This window comes from Triturus cristatus, chromosome 6 (assembly GCF_964204655.1).
Source record: "Triturus cristatus chromosome 6, aTriCri1.1, whole genome shotgun sequence".
In the NCBI taxonomy this organism is placed as follows: Eukaryota; Metazoa; Chordata; class Amphibia; order Caudata; family Salamandridae; genus Triturus; species Triturus cristatus.
Genome location: NC_140589.1, coordinates 1421801219 through 1421821986, shown reverse-complemented (window position 1 = coordinate 1421821986; position 20768 = coordinate 1421801219).

The window sequence follows — 20768 nt, the reverse complement described above, 5'->3', positions numbered from 1 at the left end:
AAAGTTTCGAAAGTTTTGTTGAAGGATTTAGATGGTCTTTTGACATAGTGGTGCCTGCTGATTTGTGGACTGAATGTAAAATTACAGTTGATTGGCCTAATGATGAGTACCAGAGAAATGAGAAAACAGGAGCCCCTTCAGAAGAGGTTATGAAGAAATATAACCAGGTAATCACTTTCTTAAAAGGGAAAATTCACCCAAAAGAAAGAGATTGGATAAAAATAGATAGAACAACCCAGGAGAAAGATGAGTCTGTACATGCGTACTATGAGAGCCTCCTACAGGTGTTCAAACAGTATAGTGGATTTGAGAGTCTTGGGGATAAGGACATGACTCATTTTGTGTATTGGTTTTTGTCAGGGTTAAGAAAAGAAATATCCGAAATGATTAAGCAGCATAATTTGTGCTGGCAAGCGAAGCCCATAGATGAGATCTTAAAATATGCATAATACTGTGGGGATGAAATTGACAATAGACGAAAGAATTTAGAGGAGAAAGTGATGTGGGCTCAAGTGAAATTAGCAGAACAGCAAGAACTCCTGCTACAGAATCAGGCAGAACATACAAGAAGGGGGCAAGGTCAAGGTGAAAATAATGGGGGTGAACCGAAAGGACGGTTGAGCAGAGAAGAGGCTGAGAAAACGTTCCCTTGTCATGGGTGCGGAAAATTGGGGCATTGGAAAAATGAGTGTAAAGACATACAGCATAATAATGGCCCAAATCAAAATTTAAATCCACAGACGCAAAATGAGGTGATAATGAGTCAACCGCAGCAGGCTGTAAACCTACAGAGTCAATTGCCACCTGCCCCTTTGCCAAATTTTGTGAGTCAAGCCAAGTACAGTGCGGACACCGGATTCCAAGAAGGAAGTGGTAAGAAAAATTATGTAACATCGCAGTTTCTTTTGCAGGATACGTATTTCGAAGACCAAGATCAATGACGGTGCCTGAGAGGGGAGGAAAAGGAGTGCGTACTTCGCGCATCCTTACCGGTAGATCAGTCAGGTCCGTATATTGATGGAAAGGTAGAAGAAAATGTCATTACCTTTTTGTTGGACACTGGTGCTACTCGTTCTACTGTGAGAACAGCAGACATCCCAAACCTACCCCTCTCGGGAGAAGCGATCCGAGTAGTGGGCGTTTCTAAAAAACAAATTAGGACCCCTATCACAAAACCAGTGGAGGTGTGCATCGTAAAATTTAAACAGATGCATAAGTTTGTTGTGCAAAATTAATTGCACCATATTTTGCACACCGGACAGTGTTGCCATTCAAACCCCAGACGAAGATGGAATATAGAAATCCATGTTAGCTAAACAAGTGACTGAAGTAGATTAATTATATCCCATGATGACCCAAGATGACTTACCAGATGAGGTCAAAACGACAGTGAATCCTGAAGTGTGGGATTTTACAGGAAAAGAAGTAGGGATAGTGACAGATGTAGACCCTGTTAAAGTGACTGTGAAAGAAGGTGCAGTCTATCCAAATACTTGACAGTATAAGATGAGTCCCGAAGTAAAGGTTGGTGTTGCAGCAGAAATTGATCGAATAGTCGAACAAGGTATTTTAAAGGAAATCATGAGTAGTCCCTGTAATTCACCTATAATTGGAATTAAGAAACCAAACTGAAAAAATATAGGGTAGTTCAAGATTTAAGAAATATAAATAAGATTGTTGTGCCTTGTTGCCCTATAGTACCCAATCCTGCAGTGATTTTGTACCATATACCATGGAATGCAAGATGGTTTAGTGTAATTGATTTATGCCATGCTTTTTTCTCCATCCCACTGCATCCTGATAGTCATTTTTAATTTTCCTTCAAATTTGAGGATCGGATTTATGTTTGGAATCATGCTCCTCAAGGGTACACAGAAAGTCCTTCGATTTTTAACCAAATTTTGAAAAAATGTCTTGAGACATTAGCACTGCCTCGAGAGTCAGTCCTGGTACAGTATATTGACGACCTACTGGTCGCATCTAAAACAAGGAGTGACTGTGTAACTGATTCCATTGCCCTAATGAACCATCTAGCCAAAGGTGGACATAAAGTGTCCCCTGAGAAATTACAATTTTTTCAGAAATGAAGTAAAATATTTGGGACACCAAATAGAATGAGGATTAAGGAGAGGGACCACTGAGAGAATAAAAATAATAAAACAAATTAAACTATCGCATTCCCAGAAGGAAATAAGAATGTTCCTTGGTGTCGTGGGATATTGCAGGCAATGGATTGTAGGTTTTTCTCTACTGGCAAAACCCTTGATACAAATGACAAAGAAACGAGCAAAAGACCCAGTAGAGTGGGACGATCAGAGCAGGCAATCATTTGTGAAATTACGAAATTGTTTATGTGAAGCACCTGCTCTAGGTATGCCAGACAATTCGAAATAATTTGCATTATTCTGTTGTGAGAGAGATAATTGTGCACTCTCATTCTTAACACAGAGACATGGTCTAATGCGACGTCCTGAGGCATATTTTTCTGCTACCTTAGATCCTGTAGCATCCGCATCGCCAGGATGCCTAAGAGCTGTGGATGCAACATGCTTAAGTTTGGAACAAAGCGAGTCAGTTGTGATGGGACACCCTGTAAAGGTGAACATCCCTCATGCTGTTGTGATTCTTTTAAACAGAACTCAAACTCAGTATCTCACTCCAAGCAGATTGACAAAATATGAAGGATCATATTAGGAGCAGAAAATGTCAAAATTAGATGTACTGTTCTTAACCCAGCAACCTTGTTACCAGATCCATACAATGAGGAAGTGAAGGTGAAGCTGAACACGAATGTCTAGATGTAACAGAACTCAGTACTAAACCCCGTCCAGGCATACAGGATGAGCCTTTGAAAGATGCTGAGCATGAGCTTTATGTAGATGGCTCATGTATGCGCCATGAGGAAGGAGGGTTGAGTGCTGCTTATACTGTGTGTACATTGGATGGAATAGTCAAAGCATCCTATTTACCCAGAGTCAAGTCTTCACAAGTAGCCAAATTGATAGCTTTGATTAAAGCTTGCAAAAATGGGAAAAATTGGAGAGTAACCATTTACACTGACAGTCAGTATGGTTACGGGGTTGTGCATGACTTTGGCCAGCTTTGGATGTAGCCAAACTTCCTGACTTCTTCAGGGTCTCCCATTAAAAATGGAAAATGTATTAAAGAGTTGCTTGAAGCAATACAATTTCCAAAAGAATTGGCAGTGGTCAAATGTGCTGCACATCAGTCAGGAAATGACCATGTGACTGCAGGTAATCTATATGCCGACCAAGTTGCCCAACATTGCGCAAAATTTCAAATGGCAGTAAACGGGAAAGTTGAAAATTGTGGAATCAGCTGCCAGCTTATGCTATTGTCAGGATTACAATCATGGAGAGAAGTAAGAGAACTACAAGATGAAGCAGAGACAAAAGAAAGAGAGGAGTGGGACTTTTGTCATGGCAATTACCTAATTGTGATTTTCTGCGAATCGAAACTAGGTAATCAATATTACAAATGTATGAAACTCCGAGAGATCCATGTAGTGATTCATAGGGGGTCGTAAATCGAGCTACCTCATTCATATTAATGAGGTAGTGTGCAATTTGCAAACTACTGGGAATTGTTACAAACACGGGGATGGTGGCCTGCTGGTGTCAGCAGACCACAATGTCTGTGATTGCTTTTGAATAAAGCAATTTTTTTACAAATGCAATACATTTTTACAGTTTTATTTTCCTTTTTTCAGATTAGGCAGTGGTCTGTGGGAGTACTGTCTTCTCTTAAAAATAGTTTTTGCATACATTCACAAAGGGGAAGGGGTCCCTTAGGGACCCCTTCCTATTTGCAAACTGGTTACCAGCTACTTGAAGTAGGTGGTAAAATGAGAATGTTTTACAACAGCATTTTGGTCACAAACATTCCTACATAACGATGCATTTCGATATAAGGAAGGGACACCCTAAACACGCCACTTCCTAATAGCGAATCGCTAACGCATTTTGCGATTCAGAAATAGGTTACTAATTCGCAAAATAAGGTTTGGTACATTAGGAAAGTCTTTTTTTCAGTCGCACACTGCCCGAATCTGTGATTACGGAAATGTGCGACCTTTAAAACGGTACATACATGCGGCCCTAAGTAAAAAATTAGCATTTTCTCTTTTTGATGATCATGTAAATTTCGAGATGAGCTTATTCACACCTTAACACAAAAGTGTGCTAAATTATAAACAGAATATTTAAACATTTGGCTTTGAAACTGGCCACTTATAAATATGTAGCTGAGAAAAATAGGTCAACCTTGTGCACTGCAAATTACCTCACACACGATGCCGCGGGTGACATCACAAATGACATAATTGGTGATATCACCTGATACACAAAGAAATAACCATACACCTACGCTAGCAGGGCTCAAATCTGAGTTTGCTCAAAGTGTGCTCACATTTTCATCACCACAGGCATAAAATAAGTAACAGAGCTCATGGAGGCCCAGTAGTGAAACTGCAAACAAACACCAACTGTACAAGCGTTCAGACCCGTAGAACTAACTACAACAACTAGCGCAAACATCTGTCTACATCACAAGAATCTCTTAAGGACATATAGGATTTCATCGCAACAGTGATAATTCCAACATTATATTGTAATGAATTTACATGTTAACTACATACAAAATAAAGTATGAAGAGATACTTATGAATTGACTTCAATATTGTAATAAACTATGGGGCAGATTTATGTTTGACTTGCGCCTCATTTACGCCGCCGTTGCGTCACTTTTGTGACGCAGCAGCGGTGCAAATCCTGCGCCATGGTGCGGGGTATTTCACGTTGTAAAGCCCTGCGCCACATGTAGGCGTTCCAGGGCAGGTGGGGGCGTTCCGGCGCAGGAACGCCTCCTAAAAGTGGCTGAGTGAAATCTACAAGATTTCACTCAGTCACTTTTGAGCCCATGCTGCATCAAAACCCTGCGCCTGCTTGAAGCAGGCGTAAGTATTGACGCAGCATTGTGAAGATAGGGCCCCTCAGAGCATTGCTGGAGCTGCGACGCAACTCCAGTAATGCGCCACTTTTACGGCACAGATGCGTAACACATCTGTGCCGTTTTTGCCCCATGGTGCACCGCATTATAAATGCGGCGCATCCATGGTGGCGGAGCTGGGGCGCAAAATAACTGGCGCATCCCTGCTGATATGCAGGGATGCGTCAGTTATTATAAATATGCCCCTATGTTTTTAACTACCTCTAATTAAAATTGCAATTTTAAACTTTTTTCTAGTTGAATGTTTCACTGAGTTCACAAATAATTTGTATGTAATTGATGTATGTATTATGAGATTTGTAACAATAGTAACTCCATAATTGCCTAGGGACCCATAAGAAATGTATCCGCAACTCACACTCCAGTGTCCAAATGTCAAGGACAGGGTATATCTCTTTGGCTCTGACCATTAGGAACAGGAGGGCCAGTAGAGAGAGAATTTACAGAAGAAGCTTTGCAAAAACAATAGGTCTTACCATTTTTTATAGAAACAACATGCCTTTCCATAGCTTCACTAGACACTGCCCCAATGGAGGCAGCAGTATTTTAGGCCATTCATAGATTTTGCTGTAGTTAGACATACGTGCTTACAGGAGAAGGCTGCCATAGTGCATGCTCTTACCAGAGATCCCATAGGGATAACTTGCTTCTTATTCAAGAAAACTTTACTTCAATATAGTCCTACAAGACACACACACTGCAGAGGTGAGGTAAGTTAGGCATGGTAGGTTAGGTTTGGAAAACACTGCATATTACATATAGCAGGTAGGTTAGGTGTGATATTTTAGGTATGGCAGGTAGATATCACAGGGGAACACCTCAACACCACCCTCCTCCATGACCCCCCTCCGCCACAACCGACGCCAACTCCGCAGCCAAAGAACTACACCGCTGGATCGCCAGCTGCGCTCGCACCCCTCTGCCACACTGTCAAACCACACCCCCTGAGGGCCGCCTGGTTCACCACCCACCTCCAAGAAGCCAGGCACTCCTGCAGGTGCCTTGAGAAACTCAGGCGGAACAGGAAATCCACCAAAGACCAGACCAACTACAGAAACGCCATGAACCGATACCACCAGCGCATAAGAGCCACTAAGCGAACCTTTATCAAGAACAAAATCCATATCAACGCAAACAACACAAAATAACTTTTCAACGTCATACAGCAGTTCACCAAACCCTCCAGCGAAGCCAAGGAGGTCACACCTTCTCAGGACCTCTGCAACAAGCTCAGCCCCTATTTCCACCTGAAAATCAAGGCCCTCTATGACAACTTCAGCGAACAGATCCCAGACACCGCGCCCCCCCACCGACTACCAGCCGACCATCACCACTTGGAAACCCACCTTTACTGAACACACCACCACGACCATGAAGAACACCCACTCAGGAGCCCCCACGGACCTCTGCCCACCACACATCTAGCACAGAGCCGCCACCGCCATAGCACCCAAACTAGGCCGGACCATCAACACCTGCCTTGATTTTGGCATTTTCCCTGATGACTGGAAGCAGGCAGAGGTCAAACCCCGCCTCAAGAAACCCTCAGCCAACTCGACGGAACTGAAAAACTACCGGCCCATCTCCCTCCTTTCCTTCGCAGCCAAAGTCACAGAGAGACTCATCAACACACAACTGACCACCTTCATCAACGAGAATGCCATCCTCGACCCCTCCCAGTCTGGCTTTTGCAGCAACCACAGCACCGTGACTGCCCTCTTGGCCGCCACTGATGACATCCGCATGCTGCTCGACCAGGGCCACACTGTGGCCCTAATCCTACTAGACCTCTCCGCAGCCTTTGACACCATCTCCCATCAGGGCCTTGCAGCCAGACTCCACGATGCCAGTATACAGGGAACTGCCCTTGACTGGATCCGCTACTTCCTCTCCAGCAGAACCCAAAGGATCAGACTCCCTCCTTTCCTCTCCGAACCTACGGAGATCAACTGCGGAGTACCTCAAGGATCCTCGCTCAGCCCCACACTCTTCAACATCTACTTGTCCCCTCTCACCGCCATCGTCACACAGCATGGGCTCAGCATAGTATTTTACACCCAGCTGATCCTCTCTCTCATGAAGAACCCTAAAGACACCATACTCAGCTTCCAAGAAGGAATGAAAGATGTCGAAGCCTGTATAAGCAACAGCTGCCTAAAACTGAACTCGGAGAGAGGTCCTCATCATCGGACCCTCTCCCACTGTGTGGGACAGCTCCTGGTGGCCCTCTGCCCTCGGAAACCCACACCACCCCGACGGACCACGCCCGGAACCTCAGAATCATCCTAGACTCCTCCCTCTCCCTGACCCACCAGATCAACGCCGTTGCCTCCACCTGTTTCAACTCCCTCGGCATCCTCCGCAAGACCTTCAAGTGGATCCCCCCGAATACAGAAAGACCATCGCCCACACACTCATAACCAGCAGATTGGCCTACGGCAACGCCTTCTACGCCGGAATCAACAAAACCTTGCTACACAGGCTTCAAACCCTCCAGAACACCGCAGCCAGACTCGTCCTCGGAACCCCACGACACGAGCACATGACCCGGCACCTACGAGACCTCCACTGGCTCCCCATCGAGAAGAGAGTGACCATGCCTGCAAATCCCTCCACAACAACAGACCCAAATACCTCAATGATAGAGACTCCTTCCACGTACCCAAAAAGATCCTCCGCTCTGCGGATCTTGCCCTGGCAGAGACCCCATGCATCTGCAGATCTAGAGCAGGCAGAAGAGCCTTCTCCTACGTCGCAGCAAAGACCTGGAACAAGCTCCCAGTCAACATCAAAAGGCTCCCCCACTTTGCACACCTTCAGGAAGTGTCTCAAGACCTGGCTCTTTGAGTGATCCGGAGCCACACCGCCCGAGCGCCTTGAGACCCTCACTGGTGAGTAGAGTGCTTATAAACCCCCTGATTGATTGATTGATTGATTGATTGATTGATTGATTGATTGATTGATATGCTCGGTATGAGAGGCAGGTATGGTGTCTGTATGGTAGTTAGGATAGGTTTGATATGGAAGGTATTTAAATGCAGTAGGTAAGTAGGAGTAGTAGGTAGGTTTGAGTGATATGATAAGCATATTTCACAGATCACATATGTTAAGTTAGGCATTGTTGTTAGTTTAGATATGGTAAATTAGGTATGGTAGGTAAGGATGGTGTGGTCGGCTAGCAATGCACTTTATATTAAGTAAGGTAAAATAGGTTTGGAATGGTAGAAGAGCATGGTAGGTAGGTTTTGTGTTTTAGACATGGTAAAACATATTGTAAGCAAAATGTTGTGGGTACGTAAGTAGGTATGGTAGATAAGTAGGAATAGTAGATAGGTTTGATATGGGCGTAGAATAGGTATGATAGGTTAGGTGTGTAAGTTTAAATATGGTATGTAGGATAATGAATGATAGGTCATCTAAGGTAGGTAGGTATGGTAGACGTGGAAGGTATGGAGGCTTGTTATGGTAGGCATGGTAGGTTACATAAAGTAGGTTAAGCATCGCAGATTGTAATAGGTACGTATTGTAAATACATTTGGTAGGTTTTATCAGTTTGATAGGTAGGTCAATAGGTTAGGTATTAAAGATTTGGTACATAGGTTAGGTATAGTAACATAGATATAGTAGGTATATAGATTGGTATGATAATTATAGAATGTATGAATGGCAGGTAGTTGATGTAGGTAATTTTATTTGATAGGTAGATATGCTAGTTAGGTAGGTTTAGTATGGTAACCTATGCATGATAGATACAGTTAATAGGTATTGTAGGCCAGGTATGGTAATGTAAATTAGGTAAATTAGGGGGTGTGAGCGTTTGAAAGGATCGAGTTCTGCAACAGAGGGGAAATTAGTTTATTTTATTTCTTTGTATACACGGCGTGATTTAAATGCCAGGACTCAATATGGATAATGCTTCTTATCTATCTTCGGTACTCCTTAACGTCAGGGTCCGCGTCCTGTTCTCTTCCTTCTTTAGGGTCCGGGGTTTAGCTGGTCCTCGGGAAAAGAAAAGCATGGCATTTGGTGAGAGAGGATAACTAGACTTATCTCCTCAAGGGAAGGGAGTTAGGGATCACCAGGTGCTACCGGCCCGTGAGCTGGGGACGTGCTGTTGTGAAGGGAGCATGGTCGGATAGGCAGGGGTTTTTAATGATGGCACGCTAGTACTGACTTTCTCCATGTTCCTGGCCCACCCGAGAGCCGCGCACGTACCACGGTGTGTGCCACGCTGCCTCCAGGGGCGTGGTTGGGCAAGGTGCAGGATCATTGGTCTCCTGGCTCTCCCGGTTTCTCTGCATTCTCTGGAAATGTGTTCCCCGCCTTCAAGACTAGTAGTGGACTTCCCTCATCTGGCGTCTCTATTTCTTCTTCGTTGGTTGCTTGTTCCGCATCTTCACCACCACAGCGTCTTCCGGGTTCCCATTTTTCACGTCCTGACGCAGGGCTTTTACCTTGAGTCATTGGCTTCTCATCTATGACGAAGGATCCGGGGGCGGAGTTCTCCGGAGGATGCACCCAATTAAAGGAGCCGTTTTGCGAAAAAGAATAATGCATCCCCGGTTTGGGGTTCTGAGATACAGTCCACTCTGGTGGATCATCCAGCTGTGGAAAGAGGAGAGGAGACTTTCCATTAGGAACACACCACCAGTCGCCTATACTGTCCGTTACAGTCCATGAGATGCGTAGTCTGTGACACAACCCTTTCCAAGACAGAAAGTCCGCACTCCCATTGTCAACCCCTCTTTGGTGTTTAACCGCGAAGTTAAAGGGCTGCAAGGACAGGAACCAGCGGAGAATACGGGGATTATGACCTATGTTCCTGTTCATCCACTGAAGGGGAGCGTGATCAGTGTACAGCGTGAAGCGACTACCCTCCAGATAGTAACAGAGCTTAGCAATAACCCATTTATTGGCAAGGCATTCCTTTTCTATCATAGGGTAACGCTTCTCGCAGGGAAACAACTTCTGGCTTATTAAAAAGGATCGGAAGCTCAACGCCCTCAGGGGAGAGTTGCGACAAGACAGCCCCCGGTCAGAGGCATCTGTATGGAGAATGAAAGGTTTAGAAAAGTTGGGAGAGGTTAAGAGCGGACTGGGAGTGATAGCCCTTTTTAATTGGAGGAATGCAGTTTTCACTGATTCGGGGGGTTTAGCAGATCCTTTTGTATGACCTCTTTCCGTAGGATATCTGTGAGAGGACCAGCGGTTTCTGAATATTGGGGTATGAATCTTCTGTAGTAACCCAATAACCCCAAAAAGGCTCTCACTTCTCTCTTTGAAGAGGGAAATAGGGTTTCCATGATAGCCTACAATCTTTCTTTCTGTGGCTCTATTACTACATTTCCCAACACATAGCCCAGGTACCTGACTTTGTTAAACCCGACCCTAGACTTCTTGGAGTTTACATCTAGACCGGCCCTTTTTAGGACCTGAAAGATTTCCTGACAGTGTACCGGATGGTCTTCCCAGGTGGGACTGAATATTACTATGTCGTCAAGATAAGCCGACGAGAAGGTCTGATAGTCATGGAGCACACTATCCATTAACCTCTGGAATGTGGCTGGTGCTCCGTGAAGACCAAACGGGAGGACAGTAAACTCATACACGCCATCAGGCTTAACAAAGGCGGTCTTTTCTTGGTCCCTCTCTTTAAGGGGGACCTGCCAGTACCCTTTTGTAAGGTCCAGCGTTGTTATATACTGAGTGTCTCCTAGGTTTTCTATCAATTCATTGATCCTCGGTAGGGGATACAAATCGAATTTGGAGATTGAGTTAACAGCCCCAAAATCGATGCAGAATCTGATGGAGTTGTCTGGTTTGGGGACCAGGACAATAGGGGATGACCAGTCACTCTTGGATGGCCATATAAAGCCCATCTCTAACATGGTCGTGATCTCGTCTCACACGACCTGTCTCTTGGTGGCCAGTATACGGTAAGTCCGTTGCTTTATGACCTTCCCAGGGAGCGTATAAATAGCATGTTCTACTAAGGAGGTTTTCCCAGGAAGGTCCGAAAAAAGAGTGGAGAAAAGTTGCAACATTGTAGATAATGACTGTTGTTGCTTGAGGGATAGGGACTCGTTTATCACCAGCTGTTTAAGAGTACATATGGGTTCTGCCGTGGGTGACATTACGAGATGGGTTGTCTTAGGTAGTGGACCCAACCATTTTTTTAAAAGGTTGATGTGGTATGGTTGTACTCTTGAGGGTTTCACTTGGACCTTGCACGTAGTTTTCCCCACTGTACCCACTATTTTGTATGGGCCCATCCATTCTGCCTTAAGTTTACTAGAGGAGGAGGGTAGCAGTACCAAGACCCAATCGTTTATACCAAACTGCATCCATTTCTTCCCTTTGTCATAGAAGACCTGCTGTCTCTCTTTGCTTTTTTCCAGATTGGAATATACGAGGTCCCGTAGTTTACCTATTTGGGATTTGAGTTCTTGGGTGCACTCCAGAAAATCCCGGGTCTCGTATTCTTCCTCCATTTCCCATGCCTCCCTTGTCATCTCCAAGAGGGATCTCGACTGTCTCCCAAATAACATCTCGAAGGAGGAACATCCGAGACTGTTCTGGACCTGACTACATATGACAATCAAGGTGAGGGGCAGGAGTTGATCCCAGTCTTTCCCTTCACTCCTAAGAATTTTTTCTCAAAGTCAGCTTAAGGGTCCCATTGTATATCTCCCCAAGCCTGTGGGTTTGTGGGTGATAGACTGATGTTTTGATGTGGGTAAGGTTCAGGGTCCCGCAGACATCTTTCATGACACGGGAGACAAAAGGGGTACCCTGGTCTGTCAGGATCTCCAGAGGGAACCCTACTCGGGAGAAGAGCTCAATGAGCTTGTCGGTGATGTTCTTAGTGGTAGAGGCCCTTAAAGGAAAGGCCTCGGAATATCGAGTGGAGTAGTCACGATCAAAAGGGCGTATGGATGTCTTTTTTTGGTCTTGGGCAAAGTACCGATTAAGTCCATTCACACCCGTTCGCAAGGAGTACCTATAACCGGGAGAAGTTGTAGCGGTACAGGGGGATGTCGTTACAGGTTTCCCTTCTGACAGATTTCACACTCTTGACAGTGTTTCTTTATGGTACCATACACCCAAGGCCAGTTGAAGTGTCATAATATACTCTGGGTTGTTTCTGCCCCTGTGTGACCTGCAGTGAGATGAGAGTGAGCGAAGAAGAGTATCTGATCGCTAAAACCTAGTGGCACTAGTAACTGGAGGGAGTCGTCTTTTGCTCCTTGCCGATACACCAACCCATTTTTAACCAAAAAATGTGGATAGGCCATGGGAGTGTTATTGGCATTGGCCTTGGGTGCCCTGCTGGTCATTTTGTAGGGTAGGGTCGTTGGTTTGGGCATATCGGAAGTTCCTATCAAGGAGCCATGGCTCCTGGGTTATAGGAGCCATATGAGGAGTATTCCCTGATACACCACCCTCCTTTCCACCCGACTGGGATTGGACGGTGGTTTGAAACATCCCCAAGAAATCAGGGTTGTCAGTTTCTATTATCAATTCCTCAGGGAGGTTATGCAATACACCCATCCTGAGAAGAGAGGGGGACCCATAGATAGGCGTAAGGAACACTTCCACTATGACGTAGGGTTTGATGTCACCATGTACACACCGTATGTGCACCAAGGAGTCTGGTATGATCTGGCTGCTAGTGACTGTATCTCGTTGGATGACGGACTGCCGGCAGCCTGAGTCCAGCAAAGCTATGACCCATTGTCTGTTCACTCGAACACTTACATGAAAACAGCTTCCCAGTTCAGCTGTATAAAGGATCGACCTCGGGATATAGCCGACATCCATTGGCTCTTCTGAGGGTTTATTATGGGGGCACAGATGGGCAATGTGGCCCCAGTCACCACAGTCAAAGCACTGGGGACACCGATAAATAGGCACTTCAGACTTGAAGGGTCAGAACCTCAGGGGTTCAGGTGGAGGTTTGCTTATGTTCCTCTTGTTGTATTTCCCTTGGCTGGGATGAACTGGCTTCGCGGTCTCCCAAGAAGGGGTACGAGGTTTGGCATGGGAGAATGTGGTGGCCATCTCGACCGCCTGTTCAGTGGTGAGATGTGTGTGCTGTCATAGCCATCTTTGAGTGTTATAAGGGAGAGCCTCTAGGTATTGCTCTAAGTATTTACGGTCCAGTATGTCTTCCTTACTGCTTTCAGTGGGCTTTAACTACTTGTCAGCGGCTGCTTTGAGCTGAAAGATTAACGTCTTGGGGTTTTCTCCTGGTGCTCCTTTTTCTTTACGGAAGCGGACCCTGTATGCCTCTGCGTCCATCCCTAAATGGTCTAGGATGATGGTCTTAATATCATCATAAGGGGTATTTTTTGTAGAATTCTCCACCTGGAAGGTGGCCTGTGCCTCACCAGTAAGAAGAGGAGCCAGAATATAAGGCCACTTCTCTACGGGCCAACCTCAGGCTTTTGCTGCCCTTTTGAAATTCAGAAGGAAGGCGTCCGGGTCCTCCCCAGCAACATATTTCTGCAGGGATATGCTGGGTGGGCCCTGAGGACTACTTCTGGACTCCCGGAGTCTGGAGTTCACCTGGACCTGATCCTCAGCGACTTTTTGCAACCCTCCCCTTTGAGCAGCCATCGTGTTTTTGAACAGGTCTCGGTCTGCTTGGGCCGAGGACATCTGGTGCTCCAAGGCCCATTCTAGTTTCTCTTGTCCTTTCACCAGGTGCTGTATTAGGCCGTCTATTATTCCTTTGCTAATGGGCAAGTTGCCCGCATTCTCCACCACTTGTGAACGTTTGAAAGGATCGAGTTCTACAGCAGAGGGGAATTTAGTTTCTTTTATTCCTTCGTATACATTGCATGATTTAAATGCAAGGACTCAATATGAATAATGCTTCTTATCCGTCTTCGGTACTCCTTAACTTCAGGGCCCGCGTCCCGTTCTCTTCTTTCTTTAGGGTCCGGGGTTTAGCTGGTCCTCAGGAAAAGAGAAGAGTGGAATTTGGTGAGAGAGGATAGCTAAACTTACCTCCTCAAGGGACGGGAGTGAGGGATCATCAGGTGCTACCGGCCCCTGAGCTGGGGACGTGCTATTGTGTAGGGAGGGTGGTCGGATAGGCAGGGTTTTTTAATGATGGCCCACTAGTACCGACTTTCTCCCTCCTCCCGGCCCACCCGAGAGCCGTGCACGTAACTGTGTAAGCCACGCTCCTCCAGGGGCGTGGCGGGGCGAAGCATAGGATCGTTGGCCTCTCGGCTCTCCCAGTTTCTCTGGATTCTCTGGAACTTCGTTCTTTGCTGTCATGCCCAGTAGCAGACTTCCCTCGTCTGGAGTCTCTGTCTCTTCTTCGTCGGTTGCTTGTTCCACGTCTTCACCACCATGGTGTCTTCCAGGTTCCCTTTTTTCACATCCAAAAGCGGGGCTTTTACCTTCAGTCATTGGCTCCTCATCCATGACGAAGGATCCAGGGGTGGAGTTCTCCAGAGGATGCGCCCAATTAAAGGAGCTGGGTTGCGAAAAAGAAGAATGCATCCCCGGTTCGGGGTTCTGAGACACAGTCTACTCTGGTGGATCATTCATCTGTGGAAAGAGGAGAGGAGTCTTTCCCATAGACTATATTGTCCGTTTCAGTCGGTGAGACACGCAGTCCGTGACAGGGTGTAATACATTTTCAAAATTGTTTTTAAAGGTGTGCGCTAGTAAATTATTTTCCAGACTTTTTGCTTTAAAATCATAGCTTTTTCAATGGGGGTTAGGACACAATGCCATGTTGCACTGGTAATCAGTGCCTCAGTGCGTATGCTCTGGTCTTAAAATGGAATTGACCATATTAGTTTCAACCAATTAGTGTATGTAACTGTCCTGTGAGACTATTGTAGGTGGCACAAAAAATGCACATATGGTATGGAAGAGAGGGTCCATATTTTCAAGAGTTTACATCACACTTGCACCACTCCATTGGACGCAAGGACGATACAAAGCATAAATGGGCTTGCATGGCTTGATAAATATAGTGTAATGCAAGGCAGCACAAATCTCTGCCTCTCTGTGACTCTGTGTCACTCTGCGGCAGCGAGGCGTGCCAAGAGTGGAGTGTGGGTTTTCCCATGCATTCCACCCATAGATTGTGCCACATTCTCAGGTTTGCCAAGATTGGTAGACCTGGGAATGCATCAGAATTTTATGCCTCCCCACCAGAGGTGCAATGAGGAGAGATATCTTTATTTCTCCTCATTCTTTCCCCTTTCTAAGTGTGCTGCATTCGGGGGCACACATAGGAATAGAAAAAGGCCTCTGAGGATTGTTTTTGTTCAGAAAAGTGTCCCTTCCTGTACCAAAACAAACCTGCCTAAAATGCAGGTTCCCTTGGGCCATGGCACGAGGGTGCCTATGTTGGCGCTAGGCAGCAGTTTGTAGGCAGAGAACAGGAATGTGCCATGCCTGCCTTCTCCCTTTCACACAGCACAACACTGTGATGGAGCGTAAAAGTTACATAACGATTGCCTCTATAAATTCTCAACATTAAAAGAGATTTATGATATTAAATTCTTGATAAAATCATGTAAAATGGCTGAAACCAAACGTGAGTTTTCATACTGCATTGTAAAAGCATGCAGAAGTGTTTTGAAACACGGAAATGTGAAAACGTAAATAAAGAGAGAAACAACAATAATTTACTTATGCATGTAATCACGTGTGTGAGAAAACTAACCATATTTAGCATAAAAAAGTGCTGACGATTATTTCTAAAATGTGTTAAATTAAACTAATGCCTGCATAATGAAAACACTCAAATGGTTAAAATTATCAATTCAGAGATGATTGATAAAATATAGTTTGCAATTTTCTCAAGTATTGGGAGACCAAACTACGTATTTCAGAGTGAGATGTAAACATTTTGTTTTGAAAACAATAAACATGCAAATAATTTTTTGGGGTACCTAATATTGACATGTAATTTTTAAAAGAAGAAAAATGATTGAACTAATTAGGAAAATCTAAATACTTATATTGGTGTTTTTTTATTTATTTTAATGATAATGTGGTAATGATTCACTGAATTTTCATGTAGTCCTCAGATGTTCTTCTTACCTCGTTTGAAAGGCAGAATTTAGCTGAAGTAGTCACTTTAGACAAGGTGAAAACTTTTTGTGAAGTTTCTTTCCTGTGGACTAAGACAAATGACTCTCCTTTGATTCAGCAATGCTTTTGACAGTGATGTATTGATAAAATTGCAAACCCAGAGACAGCATCTGGATACAGACAAACAGTGAACACAGTAAATCTTCTTACTTCCGAGGTAAGGATGGAAATATAAAATAATTTCTTTTGATGACTTTGCAAAAGGATTACATAATGGTCCTAAATTTTATAGTGATCTATTGATCACATCATGAACAGTCCACTGTGGATGACCAATGGAAATCATATGAGATGTCTAAAAGGATACTTTGTGGGCTTAAACTGTGAACTTTTGGAAGTATAACTACCCCTTGGAGGAGGAGTCGGGACTGGCTGTCATTTCCTATTTTCCTGTCTGGCATGCTGTTGGACTGAACTCTGATTTCCCTTTAATGCCAACCCATTTGAACTGAACTTTCCTGAACTGACTCGTACCTGCACTTTGCTGGATAGTAAAGTGAGCAGGAATTAAACTTTCAGCTGAAGGGTTGACTAACTCCTTTCTGAGGCATGCGGTGCTTATTTTTCTGCATATTTGGTTTGTATGGCCTATAACGCTGAATCTTGATTTTTCTCATGTTTCTCTCTCATTCTTTTCTTAGGTAACCAGCAAATGTTTCTTTATTTGAATCTGTATGTTAATTGTGTGGCTAATTGTACTAATTGACTGTTATTAAATTTGATTATATTATGCAATTTCATGTTTCCTAACCATTCAAATAGAGGCTTTAGATAAATGACTTACATGAGCAAACTTTATGGTATTTGAGTCGTTCTTGGAGTGAACTTTCTTGTTGGAATACTTATGAACATTGATGGCAATTGTGAATTGGATGATGGTCGTTAGCCTATATTTGGCATCCTAGTCCAGGTCCTCATAAGGAATTGCCTCATGTTCTCTAAACATCCAGTCCCGGTTAGCTCACATAAAAGATTCATTGGAGGACAAATGGCAATGTAGTTTTAAGTTATGGGCCCAGCTAAAGAAATGATAAGATTATAAATTAGTGGTGTGAGAAGAAATTTTGGCCAACCTTCCACTGAACAACTGCAAGGTGGCTTGCTACATTGCGTTGCATGAAACAGTTGTAAATATGCAACTTTAGATGTATATTTGAGCTGCGTCATATATTTGCATCAGCAATATATGACAAATATAAATCAATCAACTCAGTTTTGCAGAGCATGACTAATCACCCATGTAGATACCCAGGCACTGGGTTCTTGCTGGGATCAGTTGAAGAGTCCTTTTCTGAATTCAGGGCAAGAGGATGATGTTAAGTGGTGCAGGGGGAGGTCATCACAGGACTTGGTGGCAAGGTAGGAGAAGGAGCATCCTCCACAGTTGCTTCGGCGGAAGGGGGAATGTGAGGGAGGTGGAGCACAGGTGTCTGGAGGGTTATATGCATGTGTCAACATCTTGAATTGCCATATTTTCTGGATGGAGAGCCAGTGGATGTTCCTGAGGTGGGGGCTGATGTGGGTTCATTTCGTGAGGTCAAGGATGAGTCTGGCAGCTGAGTTCTGTATTGCCTCGAGTTTCTTCAGGAAATGATTGGGGAGTCCTTCATAGAGCACTTTGCCGTGATCCAGTAGGTTGGTAATAGGGCTTGAGCTACGGCTTTCTTGGTGTAGACAGGAAGCCACCTGAAGATCTTTTGGAGCATGCTGAGGGTTTGGAAGCATGTGGAGGAGACTGCATCAATCTGACATTTAATGGTGAGTTGGCTGTCGAGGATGATATTGAGGTTTCAGGGATGGTCTGTCGATGTGAGTCCGAGTTCAGAGGGCCACCACGTGTTGTTCCATGGGGAGGTGTTTTTTCCAAAAATTAGCACTTACGTAATAAATCAGCACTTCTGTCTTGTCGGTATTGAGCTTCAAGCAGTTGGTCTTCATCCACTTGGCAACACTCCTCATGTAGCTGTGGATGTTGATCCTGGTGGTGGAGGGGTGTCTTGAGAGCGAGAGGATGAGCTGGGTGTCGTCTGCGTAGGATATGATGTTGAGGCCATGTGTTCTAACAATGTTAGCCAGGGGCATCATGTACATGTTGAACAGGTTGGGGCTAAGGGATGAGCCTTCAGGGACACTACAGATGATACTCTTGGATTCTAAAGTGAAGGGTGGTTGGCTGATCTTTTGTGTTCGCCCTGTGAGGAAGGATGCGATCCATTTGAGGGTGTCTCCCTGGATCCCGATGTGGAGGGGTCTTTTGATTAGGGTGTTGTGGGATATGATGCCAAACATTGCTGAGAGGGCAAGGCCGCTGTTTCACCATGATGGAGGAAGGACATGATGTCATTGGCGGTGGCGATTAGGGCGGTCTAGGTGCTGTAGTTGGCGCAGAAGCAGGTTTGGAAGATGTCCAACAGATTGTTGCTCTCCAGGTGTTTGGCAGGAAAAGGGAGGAGAAGGAGGGTTTCTTGAGGAGGGGTCTGACCTTTGCATGATTCCATTGATCGGGAAAGGTGGCTGTGGTGATGGGTGCGTTGAGAATGGAGATGAGTTTGCAGCTGATTTACGTGCTCCCGAGGTTGACGAGATGGTGGGGGCATGGGTCCGTGGGTACGCCAGAGTGGATGAAGTTCATTATGGCTGTGGTGTTCTGTGAGGTAAACAGCATCCATGTGGTGAGACAATGGTTATTGGGGGCATCAGTTAGCATGAGGAGGCACTATTGGTTAGAGGGATGGGGTTTGAGGTTGCTGTAGATAGTAGATATTTTGTTTGAAGTAGTCAGCCAGTGTTGCAGGGATTCTGCTTATGCACAGAACTATGCGCAGGAAACCAGGACCTCAGAGAATTGTGGTGTACCAGAAACTCCCCTCAGAACCAAGAACCCCTATCCGACTAGCTTAGTGTCACATTCGTTATCCGAGATTTAGCTCGGTGGTCCCAATGTATAGACAACCCAGAACAAGCGACTTAGATACTCTCAGGAGTGGTGGGAATCCGAAATACCCGTTGGTAGCTATATATCAGTCCACAACAAAATAACAAAGACACGGTAAAATGTAAAGAGTTTATTTTATAAACCTCGCGTCCTAAGATGCAGTACTTTGGCTAACACAAGCAGACAAATGGTTAGGATCAGCACCATCAGCATTGTTACAATACCATAGAAAATGAAAGGAGCAATCATAATAATAATGACAATGGAAAGCAACCACCCTCCTTTCTCTAGCAACTAATAAGGTATTATTAGACTAATAGAAGGTCTCTTAGGCTTGCATGTGGGACCCCATACCTTATAGACCAGCTTAGTGGAATCACATCACAGTATCAGCTAGGCTCTCTCCTGCAACAGCTCTTCGTTTCAAATGTAACAGAAAACATGCTGCTCTGTAATATTAAAGGGCTCGTCTTTCAGGTATTGGCAGCTGTATGTATGTTATGGCTAAGAAGTGGTACGATCAACCTGAACACAACAACCTGCACCGTCTAGTGACCCAGACTCGTTCTTTACACGGTGTACAGACCAAGGTCACAGCTCGCTGTTAAGGATGTTAAACAACAGACGGTTCTCATGTGAAGCAAAGTCGAGTCAGCAGTTCTCAAATGAATAACATGTAACAACAGTGTCGCGTGCAAAAGCAGCAGAAGCGGCAAGCTGGCTTTCTAACAGCCATCTAGGTTATGCTAACTTAGCGTTGTACATAGGGAGTGGTTAACCCATACTACACCCCCCTTTGATCGGACTACTAACCACTAGGGGCGCACTTACCATGAACGCAGAGTTCAAGTTAGAAAGAACGGAACCAAGGGCATGAACTATAAGTCCATATAAGGTAAGTGTAAAGTTCGAAAGGGAAAAAAAAAAATTCAAAACAGTAAAAGATGTCGTCAGGTGGAAAAAAACCATAAAATAATTGGGGAAAAAACGACATCGATGGAAACATCATGGGTCGACCAAGACAAAAAGTCAATCCATAAAGGTATAGGCACAATAAGTTGCAACAGCCTCCAAGAGGAAATCATTGGAGCGTTCCGCAAAAGTATCTGCCATCCAGTTCAGCAAGGGAAAGGAACACACGTGTTCACTCACAATTGGAGCTTCCAGCACCACACGGGGACAACAGGAAGGTTCCTCGATATAACTTTGTTCCAGAAAGTCAATCGCAGCCTCTTCAATGGCCCAATTTCCAAGGACTCCATGTGCCCCACCCAAGGCCATACACCCAACACCAGAACATTCATACTCATGAGCCGTTAAGGGGCCCATCAGTTGGCCAAAATCCGGCACAGGTGACACCGAGGTTGACAGGCATAAATCCTGAGCCCACTGGAATGGACAATCCAGGCAGTGAAGGACTGGTTGCACACAAGTAAAGAAGGGAAACCGGAAGGACAATCCATACGCGACACTTAAGGTCGCCAGGGGCAACGTGCCATAGTATTCAAGCATCCGGTTACGCAGATGAAACAGCCGGGGCACGTTGTCTCTGTACGCAAGTTGCGCCGCCATTGCGTAGGACGCAAACCAACAGATGTATTCCAGCTATAATGGCGAGAAGCAAAGGAAGACCTCCGAAGACGCTGGAAAAAATAGAATGAAAAAATGCGGGTATCAC